The sequence below is a fragment of the Pholcus phalangioides genome, unplaced genomic scaffold (genome assembly GCF_987345545.1).
Source record: "Pholcus phalangioides strain wild (caught in Gottingen) unplaced genomic scaffold, Ppha-v1.0 ptg000040l_1, whole genome shotgun sequence".
In the NCBI taxonomy this organism is placed as follows: domain Eukaryota; kingdom Metazoa; phylum Arthropoda; class Arachnida; order Araneae; family Pholcidae; genus Pholcus; species Pholcus phalangioides.
The window spans coordinates 2,542,491-2,559,924 of NW_028301626.1; the positions used below are offsets into that span (position 1 = coordinate 2,542,491).

The window sequence follows — 17,434 nt, forward strand, 5'->3', positions numbered from 1 at the left end:
TAAAAACATTTCGAAAACGATGATCACATCAATAGTTTCTTTTCGAAGAATCTTTTGAATTTTTACGCGGAAAATCTCCTGAAACATTTTCTTTTATGAAATAGTTTGAGAATTGTTGGCAGTATTATTCATATTCAATATTATTGTTATGAAGAAGTCGCCTTTCCTTCCAGCAAGCACACGCGCGGTCGCCAAAGAGACTGGTTCTTCGCCAGGAAAACCTGTTCTGGAGGAGCGGGCTGTAAAAGAGAGGAAGACGAGTTTTGCGATTCTTCGGAGTTTTGCCGCGATGTAAAGCAGTCGCCTAGGAGCCTGTTGCTCCAGAACAGGTATTCCTGGCGAAGAACCAGTCTCTTTGGCGACCGCGCGTGCTCGCAGGAAAGGTGACTTCTTCATAACATTCATTGTGTCCGCGGGCAAGAAGCAAAAGCTCTGAGACGACTGCTTTACATCGCGGCGAAAACCCGAAGTAATAAAACCTCGTATTCCTCTCTCTTACAGCCTGCTCATCCAGAACAGGTTTTCCTGGCGAAGAACCAGTCACTTTGGCGACTGCGCGTGGGCTTGACGGCAGGAAAGGTGACTTATTCATAACATTATTTATACATAGTTGAATATTATGTATACAGGGTGTCCTGTAAGTGCTAATGCGGCCTTTATCGTAGACGTATAGTTTCAATTTAAAAATGCTCGAAAGGCAATCAAAAATTACCCTGTTCAAGTTTTTGAGAGTCAAAATACAGTGTGTGATAACAGAAAAATCGGCATTTTTATATGGTCCCCCTGTCATCTAAATTCCAATTAGAAAGTTGTTCTCGTGTCTCTACTGAAGCCAACAAAAAATTCCAAGGTTTCTAGTGGGATATTCACTGAGATATTCCAATTTAAAAATCGGAGAAAAGTTTTAAAAGGGCAGCATAAATGAAAGAAGGAAGTATTTTCCGTTATCTTTTGCTGTTCTTTCATAAAGTTTCTCTGATTTTTGAATTCAAATACCTTAGCGAAAATTGGACTTGGAAACACGGAATTTTTTCTGTTGGCCTGAAGAGATACAGGGCAACAGCGTTCTGATTGGAAGTTATAGAAAAGGGTGATCGTGTAAAAATTCAGATTTTTTTATTTTGTGACACACTGTACTTTCACTCTCAAAACTGGTGCAGGGTTAACGCCTTTTGAGCACTTTATAAACAGGAATCATGCCTATACGACGGATTGTTGATGAGATAAAGCCCATATTAGCACTTACAGGACACCCTGTATATTCTAATGTATACAAATATATATTTTACAGTCGAATCCATTTTTAACGAATATCGTTGTAGTGAAAAAATCTCGTTATAACGAACACTTTTCGAATCACTCAGATAAGTTTACTTGGAAACAATGCAAAAACCTGGAATTCCTTTATAACGAAATTTTTCGTTATAATTAAGTGATTTCTCCGGTCTTTTGGCGTTCGTTATAACGGGATTCAACTGAATTTTTTACACTTGCATACATCTTATGGATTCATACGTGCAACGGGCATTCAATTGCGTTAATTTCTTTGAATGAACGTTGAGAAATTCAAATTAGAAAGAGATTGTATGACATGAATGTCGCTCTCCACTTGTTAACACAAGATATACAGAAGACTGGATGTTGTGAAGATATTTATTATTTGAGATGTTAATTTTTTAAGGAAGGAAAAAACTCATCTCTGCCTCTACCGGGAGTCGAACCCGGGTCCCTCGATTGCCGGACGAGTGCTCTGACCACTAAGCTACAGAGGAGATAGAGATTTTCCTTCGCTAGAGCGTATATATGCCGAACGGAACCGTGCAATGGACGTGCTATTAGCTGATCGGTTTCACCGTCCATTGCACGGTTCCGTTCGGCATATATACGCTCTAGCGAAGGAAAATCTCTATCTCCTCTGTAGCTTAGTGGTCAGAGCACTCGTCCGGCAATCGAGGGACCCGGGTTCGACTCCCGGTAGAGGCAGAGATGAGTTTTTTCCTTCCTTAAAAAATTAACATCTCAAATAATAAATATCTTCACAACATCCAGTCTTCTGTATATCTTGTGTAGAAAGAGATTGTTTCAATTTAATATGAAATTTCAAGGAAGAATCTTGAAATCGCGTGAAATACGAAAATCTTAAAAAAATAATGAAAATATAATGAACGCGAATAAAACAATATTAAACTATTCATTCAGTTCAGATAGGTACAAAGTGCAGTAGACGCTCCTTATTAGAATCACGGATTATGTGATCATTGGGGCATTGTTATCACTTTTTTTTAAGTACGGAATGGTCCAATATATCATAACATGGGGAAAAATGTGTTTGCAGTCATCAGGACCAATTTTTTTCTGTCGCATATTTTGAAGCTAAGGTAAGACCAGACTCATTTTCAAATATAAATTGTCGTTATCAATCTGCAATACTATGCTGGAAGTCAGAAGGCTCACTTATTGACGATAATATTCCATATGTACCGTCTACTGAGGTGACTTCTGGTGGTGAAAAACTTACTTGAGTGATCGTTTGTGGCGCTGCAGTCGTTAAGGCCATTTGCTTTACATACAAATGAGAGGACTTGTGATTTCCGTGCTTATCCAACATGTTCCATAGGTGGTGTTGGCTTATCCTGATAAGGGATATCGCCAATAAACTGGTTTTTCGACGAGATCCAATACCAAGAAAAATTTGAAGTCCTCAAACATTCATTTGTGCAGTCCCATCAGTAATTATTAGTAGACGTTATGAAGATTGCAAATCGATTGAAGTTTTGGTTTTGCATCCGTTGCAATGCCAATCTAGGTTCCAAAGGAAATTTGGGGTCATTTTGCTTACTTTCTATATAAATGTCATTTTCTCTCAGCGTATCAACTTGAACGGTTTAAATCGATGAAATCTTATACAACGTGAATAATAATTGAAGTTTATTTTAAACATGAGATGTGTTCTCTTATAAGGACGAATATACACAGAAAATAGCTTGACTTTACAAGATTCACTGAAAGTCTGGTTATTTGTGGTGATGATGATTACAAGGAAGAAAATTCATCTCTGACCCCCCCCCCCCCCCGAGGCTTGAACCCTTGTCTCTCGTTTGCCGGACGAGGGCTCTACTAACTAAGCTATGGAAACAGAATATTTTAACTTTGGAACTTATATATATATGTTGAAAGGACGGAGGCAACAATGAACTAAATGAAGTGGGTGACTTTGCATTCCACGGTAAACGAGTGACCGGGGTTCAAGTTCCCGTGGGGATAGAGATCAATTTTCTTCCCTGTAATCATCATCTACACAAATAACCAGTCTTTCGATGAATCTTGTATTAACAAGTGGGGAGGACGTTTCTATATTACAGCTTGGCTTTGTTCATGATTTGTTCCAGGGCGAACTCCTGAAATTTCTGTGGGAATCATTCATTCTGTAACTTTTTAATGCCGTAACTTGTATTTTTTCCTTTCGATTTCGGATTTTTTTACGTGTATGCGGATCTTTGAACTGCGTGTAAGTTGTTTTTTGTGCATGATCATTCATAATGCAGTGAAACCATCACGTAGGTATATTTTTTTGTTTTGTTCTGTTCGAAATTTCAAATCAAATCAAATTTATTCATTTCTAACTTACAGAGATTTAGATTAGTTTAAAAAAAAACATATTTATCATCCAGATGCTGTGATGCTTGTACGGATGATTGAAAATTTACATGATAATTAATGAATAAAATATATAAAGCATACGACATTAACAGAAACATTAAAATAAGATACGTATACAACATAAAAGAGACCAAATTATCAATGTCAAATAGAAAAAGTACGTGAAGATAAAAAATCAAGAACGAAAAAACATACAAAACACAAAAAAGACAAAGTTCCTAATGCATGGCGAGAAATTTAAAATAAAACTAAACATTAGATAAATAATATATGAAAAAAGAAATGGAACTCGCACATACATAGACAAACACAAACAATTTTTATAATTAAAAAAGTATACATAATTAAAGTGGCAAAGCTAAACTGAATAAATTTTATTGCTCTTCCTAAAGGTCAAAATAAGAGTCTACATCGTTTATTGAAATTAATAATTTGAATTGGAATTCGAAATTTTAATTTTTTCCAGAAAGCTTACGTCCTTATAATAAAAATAAAATATTAATTTCTATAAAGAATATGATTTTTATCCAGTTTCAACTTTAATGAGTTCTTCTGTTTCATCGCACTGTTTCATGGACCGGCTTTAAGGAAGTGTTATAATTAAAGCGCGGGTTATTTTGGACTTTTATAGCATTAATGCATATAAATGCATAAAATCAAAGAAATGTCAGAATATAGGTACTTATTTTTAAAGTTTGTTTAAGACCAAGAACTTTTTTAAAAAATAGTTTTTTCAAAAAAATAATACTCATTATAAGTATTATAGTAATAAAAGACAGGAGTATTTCCGAGTGCACCTCAGCATAATATACAAATATCCGGAAAATAACTGTTTCCTTGATATCTCGGGCTGAGAAAAAGCCATCTATCTCTCTCTAAACCGTCCCAGCCAGGGGCCCATGTCCTGAAGTTGAGGCTACTACTGCCTCTACTTCAGCGCCTTACGCCACAGTGAGTGAAATTAGGAAGCCAGGGTCATGTCTCCAGTTGTGTAGATGGTAGCATGCTTGCCCGGTATTCAAGAGGGCCTGGGTTCGAGTCCCAGCGGAGACGTGATGAGTTTCCTTTCCGAGTTCACCTCAGCATAATATCCGGAAAATAACTCTTTCCTTCTAATAATACATCAGTTTTTCTCCGCAAGTGGAATTTAGTGAATTAATAGAGATATTTGTATATATTTTCCAAATTTCACCTTTTTCATTGTAAGGCTATTTATGGAGATAGAGTCAAAAGTGTTAAATGTTTTTATAAATACTGCCGAAATTCTGTTGTTACTGGTATTTCGTTACTGAGCAGCTGCGACAAACTAAAAAAAACAAGATTATTAGTTTGCATATGTAGTGTTATACACACGTGAGGATATTTTTATAAATGAATATGCACCAAGGCCGAAATTACACTGTAAAAGTTAGATAAACATTCTTTGGTAAAACTTTTAACATGCAATGAATAAGTACAGCTATCGGACATATTTCTTTTTTTTTTGCGAGTTTTGAGAAAGATCTTTTATCAAACTTTTATAGCATAATTCTGGAAAAAGAAACATTAGATATGTATTTTGAAAACGTGTATTTTTTTTTTTCGCATGGTGATTTTTTTTTCTAATGCATATTTCTCACTTTTTGTACATCTTTCATAATTTTTAGCTTTATCAAGATTTGTTAGTGCATATTTTAGGTTTTTTAATGCATATTTTAGGTTTTTTAATGCATATTTTGGCATTTTTAACTGCATATAATCCGTTCTCTATTCAGAATAAAGTCACCTGTTTTGAAAATAAAATTTCATTGCATTATTTTTCGTTATTTTTGTTGTTATTGTGGCATTATTGACTCCCCGTGTTGGTCACACCACACTAAATCCCCTCACAGCTTTGTCATCAAATTATGCCAGGAGCCTTGCCACTGTGTTGTTATTTTTTCATAGAAAATTGGGGTTTGGCCCATTAAAATAATAACTATATATATACAGGGTGATTATAAAAAAACTATCCCGAAATATGGGCCCCTAACTATGATACCATTCACAAAAACTGAATGAAATTTTGGCATAAGGTATTTTGATGTATGCGCTCAAGAATGATATGGAAAACAACAGTGTCACTCTAACAGTTACGGTTACAGTGAGAAAATTTCGAAAATATCAAATGGCAACACCAAGTTTTTTTTTTTGGAATGTGATCTCAATTGTGAAAAACCCTAAATAGCGTTCGAACGGCAACTGTAGCATGAAAATCACCGGCGGTAGATAGGCTAAAAGTGAGGACAACCAATAAGGACAGAGAAGTGGCATAAAATAAAGCATTTTATTGTGTTTCACACATGACCTTGTGGAGGACTAATCAGGCTGGGATCTCAGCCGAAGAAACGGTGTGACGAATGAAACGAACATTAATGCTCTGGTGCACGGAAAAGTCCTTTTTACTTTTTCCTTGCCTAGCTCCGGGAATTTTCGTGCTACAGGTGCCATTCCAACGCTATTTAGTGTTTTTCAGTATGGAGATCGCATTCCAATACAAAAAACTTGCTGTTGCCATTTGATATTCTCGAAATTTTCTCACTGTAACTGTTAGAGTGACACTGTTGTTTTCCATATCATTCTTGAGCGCATACATCAAAATACCTTATGCCAAAATTTCATTCAGTTTCTGTGAATGGTATGATAGTTAGGGGCCCATATGTCGGGATAGTTTTTTTATAATCACCCCGTATATATATATATATATATATAAATCATATCTAAGAATCACACTTGAACCAAATATAAAATGTTTGGTTTTTAAATGAAAATTTTTATTTCAATTTTAAAACTTGGCAAAAAACCCAGCTGACGGTACTTGGTTCAAAATCTCCTGGTCGGATCGTAATTACCTGCTATATCCCATGTAAGTGCACCGCTGATTTTACACTCGCTTCTCTATAGGTAAAACAGAGACCCTTTCTTCAGTTCATGTGGTCATCGTACTCACAGCCAAAAGTTTTCGGATATAGTTATCAATCGGTTATTGTTATCAGACCACACCGACCTCCCCAAGTCCCGACGAGATCAAATTAAGCGGCGTGCACTTTAGTAACAAACATAAATGAAAGATGGTGGTAACTGAAGTGAAATTCGAGCTTATTGTGCCGATAAGAACACGCGTAGCTCTTCTCTGCACCCCTCCAACCAAGTCTACGTCCCTCTGTAGGTATAGTCTTCAAAACCTTACAGCATACTCCAGTCCAGGACGAACTAAGCCTCGAAAAAGCGGAAGAATGACTTTAGGAAAACGCGAAGAGACCTTTTCGAAAATAAAACCGAGCATTCTATTCGATTTTTTGACAACCGCTGAACAATGTTCAGAAAACCTAAGCCGCTCGTCAATGAGAATTCCCAAATCGGTGACCCTAGTTGCATCCGGGATAGTGACACCATTCAACTCGTAAGAGAAACGTGGGTTGTTCGAACCGAAAATGAGCGACCATTCACTTGTCAACGCTAAACGCCATGCTCCATACATTTGCCCATGTTCCAATCCTGTTTTAGTTGGTTTGGGGCAACTCCCTATCGGTTTGATTCCCGACTACCTCCATTAGCTTCACGTCATCTGCGAATTTGCTAGCAATCCCATCGATACCTCGATCGAATTTATCGATAAAAAGGGAAAAAAGTATGGGGAGCCCAAGGACACGTCCTTGTGGAACTCCACTTGTGACACCTGTCCAAAAATTCCCCGTTCACCATAACTCGTTGTGACCTATATCTCAACCATGATTCTATCCAATTCAGCAAGTTGCCCCCAATCCCAATCTTGTGTAAAAACTCTTCAAGAGTTTACCGTGTTGGACCCGATCGAATGCCTTCTGGAAATCAAGGAAAACAACATCATGAGTTTTATGTTCCCAAATCTCTATTTTCATTAAAAAATCCAAAATATTCCACGTTGATTTCAGACTTTCTTTTGAACTATGACGAGAAAAAGTATGTTTTCGTGAAAAAAAATAAAAACAAGGAATCACAGGATTAATGTTATTTCTTTATTCCGATATTTCATCAAAAAATTTCTTCCATAAAAACACGAATTTCCAAAACCCCTTAAAATCATACTAAAATTATATAAAATTGATTGAATTGTGAACCTCTAGAAATTTATTTCCCCTTATAATATTTCGAAAAAATGATTTCTCCCCCCCCCCCTATCTTTGGATGTTATTATGTTAGGTTCTTTTTCCTTCAAATGAGGCTTATTAAAGTGATAGAACGCATTGGAATATTTTTCTTTTGAAGGAAGAAAAGAGTAAAAACGAATTGTTATAGAATTTAAATAACACCCTGAAATCGTATTCATACATATGTAGAGATGGAAAACAGAATCCGCTTATAGAATCCTGTTAGGAGATGAAAAGAGGAATCCTTTGATATTTCTTCAGAAGTGAAATCAATAATAAATTGGATTTAAATTTTTATTTTTATTTCTTGCGTTTTTTTGAGGGGGAAAAAAATTTACTTTTATGTTATTACCTCGGAGAAGTAAAAATTGAGATATCGAGAAGATTCCGTATCTTTACTGTGCATGAATGCAAATCGAGAAAGGAAAGCATCAAAGAAAGATACTCGAGCAAATCAAAAGAGTATTATTGATTTACATATTTTTGATTTCTTCCAAGAAATATCGTGAGTACTACGTAGCTATATGTAGCTACTATTCTCGTTATATGTGTCAGAAATATTCTATTCTGTTCTTTGAGTAAGGGCTTGCAATGATAAGCGAAATTATAGGAAAGCATTTTTCTAATATAATGTCGGTTTAAGTGAAATACATCAGTCTTTCGCAAAATAAGATTTTAATGAATGATGGTGTATATATTCTCTTGGAAAATACATTCTATCTATCTCACATCTGAATTCACTTGGCTAATTTTTTGCTAGAATAAAAGATGTTGTGTTTTCAGTGTTGAATTATGATTTTTATAACATAAATTTAAAAATTCAAGCCTTTCCAATATATTCGTTTGTTGTTATAAGAACGGTAATTTGGGAATTTTTTGGATAATATTGTGGGATAATAAAAACTGTCTTAAATTTGCTGAAAAATGGAGAAAATCAGGAGTGATTTGTGAATGATTTCAGTATGCAAAAACACAGTATTTATTTACTTATACAAATCCCAGCAGGTAAGTATTGCCCAATTATAGAGATGGACAACAGAAAAGTAAATACAATAAAATACAAAAAGGGAATGCAAAAAAATGAAATACTAATACAAAAGGGGAATACAATAAAATGCAAATACGTACTGAAAAACACATACAGAAAATGCATAATAACATGAACATTTTATAATCACATTTGAGAAATGTAACTTACTAGTAATTCACTATCTTTTGAGGAATTCTCTAATACTTGAATTAAACATATCTGGTTTCACAGGGCACAGATTATATATATTACAAGCCTCAAAAATATGGGACTGTCGCAAAGTATTTGTTAAGGTTTAGGAAGGCGAAAAGTCCGCTAAGCAGACCAATTTCTCTAAAATTGGCCCGAAAAGAAAAACTCTACAAGTTGAAGAAGATCGTAGTCATCAATTACATTTTTTACAAAATCATAAATGAAAAATACAAAAAAAAGACCATCGCAGTTTAGTAGTACTTATGAAATTAATGTAAACGCGGAATTGCCTTTAAAACATGCAACGTAGAAACATGTTCTGGACTCGTTCTAGAATCAGTGAATATAGATTGCTGTGTGGACTCCATAAAATAACGCAATATTCCAGTTTCGGGAGCACATAAATCCTGAAAAGTATCGCAATTGCTGCAATTGATTTGAAATTGTCGCTGCACCTCACAACAAAAACCTTAACAGTTTTGAGCATTTATTGGCGAGATGATATATATGTCATCTTCTTGGCGTCGGAAAAAACACCAAACTCTTTGTTAACAGAAACACGGCCGATTGAGACTCCACCAATAGTGTGGTCAAATTCAATCGATGACGATTTTCTAATATAACTGACGACGTGGGATCAACGAATATTGAGCTATAAGATATTTATGTTATACTTTCCTCTCTCTCTCTCTCTGAACTATATATATATATATATATTGACAACTTGATACTGAGTGAGGTCATATTGTATGCATCCTGATTTATATGACAGAGTATTATGCTTACTAAGTTTTTCAAATTTCAAAGTTTATTAAGCAAGTTTGCTTTCATAATTGAGAAGTTAGGAGAGCAACAGCTGATCATATACATTATTCAAACTTTTTTTACCTGGGAAATGGAGTTGCAAGTACCAAACTAGTGTTTCCAGTGAAAAATAATGCATCAAACACTTTCCACAAATACGAGATTTCCACATATATTTTTCACAAAGGACAATTGACCAAAAAATATGAATTGCAACAAAATCGAAACAAAAACATTTCAAAATTAAAGATAAAAACAAATACTTTTTACAAAAAAGAAACGCTTCACAAAAAAAAGATCCAAGCAAACATGTTTTACAAACAACGATCTTAGCAAAAACGTTCTTCAACAAAACGAAAGCGTTTGACAGTCCAAGACCTTCGCAGATCTGACAAAAAGATCTGTACACAAATGCAATTAAGATGTAAACGAGAAAGTTTTGTGTTAGCAAAGGTCAAAACGAGGATGATTCAGAATCGAAGATCCGAACAGAAATGTTTTCAAAATCTAAGATTTAAGCAAATCCATTTCATAAACGAAGAAACATTTCCTTCCGATCAGAGCGAATTGCATGCAAAGATGTGAGCAAAAAAAGATCCGCTAACAACGATCTGAAGAAAAAAGTTTCATAAACAAAGATCTAAACCAGGTTTCGTGAGCCAAATGTGCCAAATGCATTTGATACATTAAAAAGGCTGTCAGTACATGGTCGAGGGGAACCTCCAAAACCCTTTCGGAGGCCTGTGTGTGATTTTAGTAGAGCATTTATCGAGGCTCGAAATTCGGCATGAAATAGGTATAACATAATTACATAATACTTACATAATACTTACATAATAATTACATAAATACAGGAAAAACCTTAATGAAAGAAATTCTTTTATAGAATTATTGAAAATAATAATTTCATAATTGATGAAAATTTAATGAAAAAATTGTTTACTGGAGGAAAGCATTGCAGAAATTATTGTGAGAGGATTTTCAGAATTTTTTAAAGCTCATGCAAATATCGAGAATTGGCGAGAGAAATAATTTCGTAGTTACTGGAAAGTTATAATTAAAGAAAAAAATAATTTCAAAATTATCGGGGACAGATTTCAGAATTAATGAAAGAAATAATTAATAAAAAATCGGAATCGCTAAAAAATGTATTTCAAAATAAATATGAATTCGATTTTTCAATTTTTTCTTTAATAAAGGTGTCTCAATTATTATGGTAACCCTGGTTGATAACGGTAAATACCGTTCCGTTATGACTTGGTTGACGGAGGGCTGCACGTAAGGTTTTAATTTGGCCCACGATGCCTGAAAGGTTGAAGATCCCTGATCTAAACGGACACGCTTCATAAAGAAAAGAATCAAAACAAAGACGATTACAAGTATAATTGTTACTGCCAAAGCCCGAATTTGGTCACTTTGCGAAGTGGCCAGCCCAGTTGATCCGGTCATTGTCCGAAATTCAGTCTTTCGCCGGGCTTCGGCAGTCCGCCTATAGGTCGATTCCTATACATCCCTTTATATGGATCACTAAGGCATCGATATTCAGATTCGTCTGATCGTAAGGGTCGGCATAGCCATGGCTAATTATAAATGGCGATAATTATCGCAAAAAAATACGCCAACATGGTGATGACCTTCAATCATAAGGATCGATGTAGGGATGTATAGTGATCGATATATAGGGGCCGGCTACTACTAAACCATACATGCACCTCGTCCATATTCCTCTGCGGAACTTCTAACGAATTGATACATGTTGGAATGTGCGTGTCCGTGTTGTGAACTTAATGTGAAGCTTTTACTGTGCAATGCTTGTTATAGTGCTGCCATCTGCCTCCTATTTTTCGAACTATGAACGAAATGTGATGATTGAAGATTTTACTGTTGTAGGCCTGTTGCTCTCTGTGGCGAGACTTTTTAACGGGGAAATTGGCTTGCACGCGTATCTCGAAGTTGGGAACCACAGAAAATATAGGGGCCGGTTGAAGTCCGGTGAAAACCCGAATTTCGGTCATTAGCCGGGTCAACTGGTCCGGCCACTTCACGCAGTGGCGAACTTTGGGCTCTGGCAGTAGCATACTCATGAATAAATCCTGTATGTCTTAATTAATGGTGGGTCTTAATTAATAACTAAATTTCAACGAATAAATATGTGTAGAAAAATATATTTCCATGGAACATGTGCATTTGATTCAGTTTGACTCAGTTTAGTTAACTTTTAATTATAAATATTCGGGGAAATAAGTTTTTGAAAAATTAGGAATTTTTTGCAAGATTTTACTTGAAGAGAAGAAACTCATAAAGTAATATTTCCTCTTATATGGCTTCGAATAATTACCCAGCATAAATACATATTTAAAAGAAAAACAAATATATGTTATGAAGAATCAAATTTCAGAAAAAAATATACTCCGTGATTTAATCTAATTATAATTATAGTTAAAATTTTTTCTAATGATTTTAACATAATATGATATTAAAATTTTGTATTTATAAAATGCTGATTGAACTAAAACATGATACAGTTATTGTTAATATTATTGTTCCTGTATTTATGGTAAAAAAATATATACTTTTCTATGCTTTGTCAAAATAATACGTTCATTAAAAATATCAAAAAATAATGAGTTCATTTACATTGTTTTGGTAAGATTATAAGTTCATTAACATCTTTTTCTAATGGTAGAAAAGGTTTCTCAGCAACAGAAGCGTAACTTAATCAATTGTGTCTAGAAAAGAAATAGTTGAACAATTAATATTTTGCCATCAACGTTTTGTCAAAATGATAATTTTGACAAAATCAAAATTTTTTTCAAAATAATAGAAAGTTCATCAACGTCGTTGTTTCTTCAGGAATATTAAGTTCATGAATGCTTTTTGTCAACAATAGTTCATCAATGCTTTTTGTCAACAATAGTTTATCAATGCTTTGTCAACATTAGTTCATCACCGTTTTGTCAACAATAATTCATAAATGCTTTGTCGACAATAAATCATCAACAGCTTCTTTCATCAAAAATAACTTCATTAACAACTTTTGGTAGTCAAAAATAATTTGATCAAAAACTTTTTGTTGTCAGTAATTGAATTCATCAATGTTTCTCAATATGATTTGTTGTCAGAAATTAGTTCATCAACAATAATTAATTCATCAACAATAATTAATTCATCAACAATAATTAATTCATCAACAATAATTAATTCATCAACAATGGTTTATCAACAATAATGAATTCATCAACAATGCTTTGTCAACAATAATGAATTCATCAATAATGCTTTATCAATAATAATGAATTCATCAACAATGCTTTATCAACAATAATTAATTCATCAACAATGCTTTATCAACAATAACGATAAACATGTTGGGGTAAATCGAGAAGCTATCCATTCTTAGAATAAGACAACCATAAGTATTCTTTATGGGCATTGTATAATATTTTACCATGTGTATAAATTGTTTATAATGTTTCTAATTACATTTTTAATTGGGTTGCTTTATTTCTGAAATATATGACATCCATACTTTTATGGGCATCTTTTTCTCAGCCCCTTCGTTGGGCATTTTGCCTGTTGTGGCGTGGTATTTGTATAATAATTAATTCATCAGCAATATTTCCTCAACGCTGATTAGTTTATCAGCAATGTTTTGCCAAAGTAACAACTTCATCAACAATCATTTTTCAATTTTTTTTCCAGGGTTGTGAATATGAATGGAATAGTTTACCGAATAAGCCGAATAAGATGGATATTAGAGATTCGCTTTGTATGAAACTGAACGGGAACCAACTCAAATCTATATATACTGTAGAAAGCGCAAAAGTACAGTTGGGGGTTGTTGCTGTTTAGCAATATCTGGAGGTATTTTTTGTCATTCTCATGGCGTGAATAACTCAAAATTTGCTACTTTCTGAGTTGTTGTCTTTTTGAACTGGATCGTCGTTATCAAGTTTGATATGTGTTGCCCAACAACAATTATTTTCTTACTAAAAACGTAAATTTTTGTTTATACTTAATTCAAAAGTATTTTTCATCCAAAAAACATTGCACAATAAATATCTAAGATATTGGATGGAACATGAAATATTATATATTTACTAAGAAGAATGTCGTTCAATATTCTAAAGATCTGTACAAGCAATGCACCATCGACAATAACTTGACCGTCAGCGTATCGTGCGATATAGAGAGAAATATTTATTTGTCGTTGTACAATCCATCGGCAATATACTCCAGAACTATTCGACATACAGCTACGTGAACTGTAGAATAACTAACAATGCTTGAGCAAAAGGAACCGCTTACACCGCAATCCACGGATACGAGCAGAGATCTAAACGACTTCGAAACGGTCGTGTTTTATGCTGCGAATGTGAATGTTTTATCAACAATAGCTTATCAAAAATATTTTGTTGTTAATAATAAAATCATCAACACTATTTTTTTGTCAGTAATTTTATCTTTGTCATCTTGTTTCCTTTATTTTTTCAATAACGTTGTGCGTATCAAAAATGTTTTGTTGAGTAATCGTTGATGAACAAATTCATCAATGTTTTGTTGTCAATAATATGTTTACCAACAATATTTTGTCAATAATAATAGTCAGTTCACCATTATTATACCGTTGAAAGGTTTATCACCAATGTATTTTGAATAATAATATGTTGATTAGAATTTGTCAATAATAAGTTCCTCAACAACGTTTTATTGCCAATAACAAATTCATCAACGATATTTTGCCAATAATAAGCTGATGAAAATTGTTTTGTTGTAAAGACCATCAATGTTTTTGTTATCCTAACTCCATCAACGAAATTTTGTGAATAATATGTTCATCAACATTTTATTATCGAAAAGTTCAACAACAATGTTTTTTTCAATAATAATAAGCTAATCAGCATTTGTACTGTGAAAATATTAAAAAAATTTTGCTATAAAATTCAACAGCAGTGTTTGGTCAAAAACATCATCAACGATGATTTGTATGTAATACTAGGTTCATCAATAATGTTTTGTCAACAATAGTAGATTTACCAGTAATGCTTGTTCAACAATAATAGGCTCGTTAACAATTTTTAAGATAACTATCAAGTTTAATAAGTTCGTCAACGATTATTCTCTTATTACGTGAGTTTTATTTATTTATTTTTATTATTTCAACATTGATCCAAAAACATAGTTCAATAAATATATACGTGCTATGGGCGAAAGACGAAAAATAATACTGTATGTCTAAGAGGAACCTATTGGCCAATTTTTCAGGCATCAGAATCGCGTACACGCAAACAGACCATTGGCAGTAACTTGACCATCAGCGTACCGTACTAAAGAGAGAGAAATGGAGATTTATCGTTACACGCAATCCACCGGCCGATACTCAAGAACTATTCGATATACAGCTACGTAAATCGCAGAATAATAATTAATGAAGCCTGAGCAAAAGGAACCACTTGCACCTCAGCGAAGAGCGATTTGCATGCAAATCCACGGCTATACGACCAGAGAAAGCGAGAGACTTCGGAGACCGGTCGTGGCGTGAGTGTGTCCGGAAGTTGACTAGAGACAAGAGGGTTTTCTTGTAATTTCCCAATTAAAATGCAAATTAAAAAGGAGAGACAAGTGAAGGAGAGAATCGGCCCGATGTAAAGACACACACACACACGAAGTAACTCGGATCGATACAGTACTGGAATGAAAGCATGGATCGCAAGAGTCGTTTGATTGCGATACTGGAAGAGAAAATGATTTTCCAGGATCTGCTCGTGTATTTACTTATTTCTACTTTTCTTGCTCCCAATCGTTTCGGAATGATTTCTGGAAACTGTGTGTGTATGTGTAAATGCACCAATCTATAAAGTCTTTAACGGAGTAGTATCTTTCGATTCATCGGGATTTTTATTTTGAATGAGCAAATTCGAATACTCTTGATTGGTTTCCTCTCTTCTCTCTCTCACTCTCATGATCTGAATGGAACAACGTTCCAAAGGATTACATTTCGTCAAAATTATTATCAGTCACCGGTTCTTTTTGAAGCGTTATTTATGCGAGTGAAAGATGATGAGTTGACTTGGGTTTTAAAACTGATGAACGCCAGAATATAGGGTTACATTTGGCATTGAATATAGAGATCAAAAGATCTTGGAGGGACTTGAATTCTTTCTGTATGAAATTTGGAAACGTGCATGTTTCAGAATTGAGATTGTACCGGCGATAACTTCATCCAGTCTTTGGAGATCAATCTTTGAGATAGATTCAATCTCACAATTCTGAATTTTGAGATATAATTTCACCGAGCAGCTCGTGCGTAAAAAGTCAGACTCGGTGACGCGCACGTGGTTTATCACCAGACCGTAAGCGCATTAATTTCGGTGATACATTAAAGTGCAGGATAATTTAATAAGTTTTTCATTCGAAAAACATGAAAACGTATATACAGAGTTTTCTTCGTTTAAATTTTATTTTTCGCTCTCTACAGCTGCCTCATTACACACGCGGCCAGGTCACGGGCTGAAATGCTTTCCGACACGATCCCTTCTTTCGGGAGATCGACCTAAAATCACTTCGGTGTGAGAGAGCCTATCTAGTTTTGCTCAGTTTACCATTTTTGTACCCTGTTCTGTTACACATTGAGCCACGAGCTAGTGTCATGACCGCTGTGAGAAATACTTCTTCAATTACTTTGACGTTGACTTCGCGAATATTGTCTACATCATTTTTGGCTTCTTAAATGGCCTTTTGCTGCCGCATTTCCTTCAGCAATAGGTTCTCAGTCAAGCTTTTGAAATGTAGTCTGAAACTCCAGTGGAAACGCTTATAGTCGCAACTCACGCACGCACACACATGCATTTAACTAATGAAAAGCAAATTCTTGTGCAAAATGACGTTTCATTATGAAGATGATGATCTGAAAAAATCAGCTGCTTACGTTCGAACTGCACATGGATCGGGTTCTATCGGCTCCAGCCAATTTTAGCTTGCTCTTCTCAAGGGAAACCTGCGCATTGGAAAAAAAAAAAGAAGTAACAATTAAAATATACAATAAAACTCTGAATCGATGAAAAAATTCACACGCAATGTAACTTTAAACAAAACATTGATCGGAGATACTGAAGACCATTCGCATTGCACAATTTCACATTACCACAATCGAGCGCCACGACCGCAAAAGCCAGGCGTCCCGTTTTGCGTTAGAAATCTGCTAACGAAAAAATACGGTGTGGGATATGTACTCTCGGAAACATTTTCTGTCTCAGAACTTCAAATTCAAATACGACGCATCCAATTAAAACAACTTACACGAAAGAATTCCAATTCCCCTCGTCGTCTACAACAGAAAATAAACTAACAAAAAAAAAAAAAATTATCAAGAACCATTAAGAAATAGTCTGTTTCTCCACCCGTCATTAAACTACATAGAGTTGGTTCTAGGAATCCAAAATGGACGTCACTGATAGGAGAAAAAAAATTTCTCATACAAAAAAAAAGAACCCCCTCTTATACATCTTCTTTAATCAAATCTGCGAATAACCGAGTACCACAAACGAAATTATCATTGGATGGATCTTTTCTATTATTTTTTTTTTTACCCCGATAAGTT

At 34.5% G+C, this 17,434-nt stretch overlaps 1 long non-coding RNA gene across 1 annotated transcript; it reads left to right on the top strand.

The window, feature by feature from the left end:
• The first annotated feature begins 310 nt into the window (after positions 1 to 310).
• Positions 311 to 14,276, top strand: LOC149065268 (uncharacterized). Its single transcript, XR_016195652.1, has 2 exons — positions 311 to 579; positions 13,537 to 14,276. It is a non-coding gene; the product is annotated as an uncharacterized LOC149065268 (long non-coding RNA).
• The last annotated feature ends 3,158 nt before the right edge of the window (positions 14,277 to 17,434 follow it).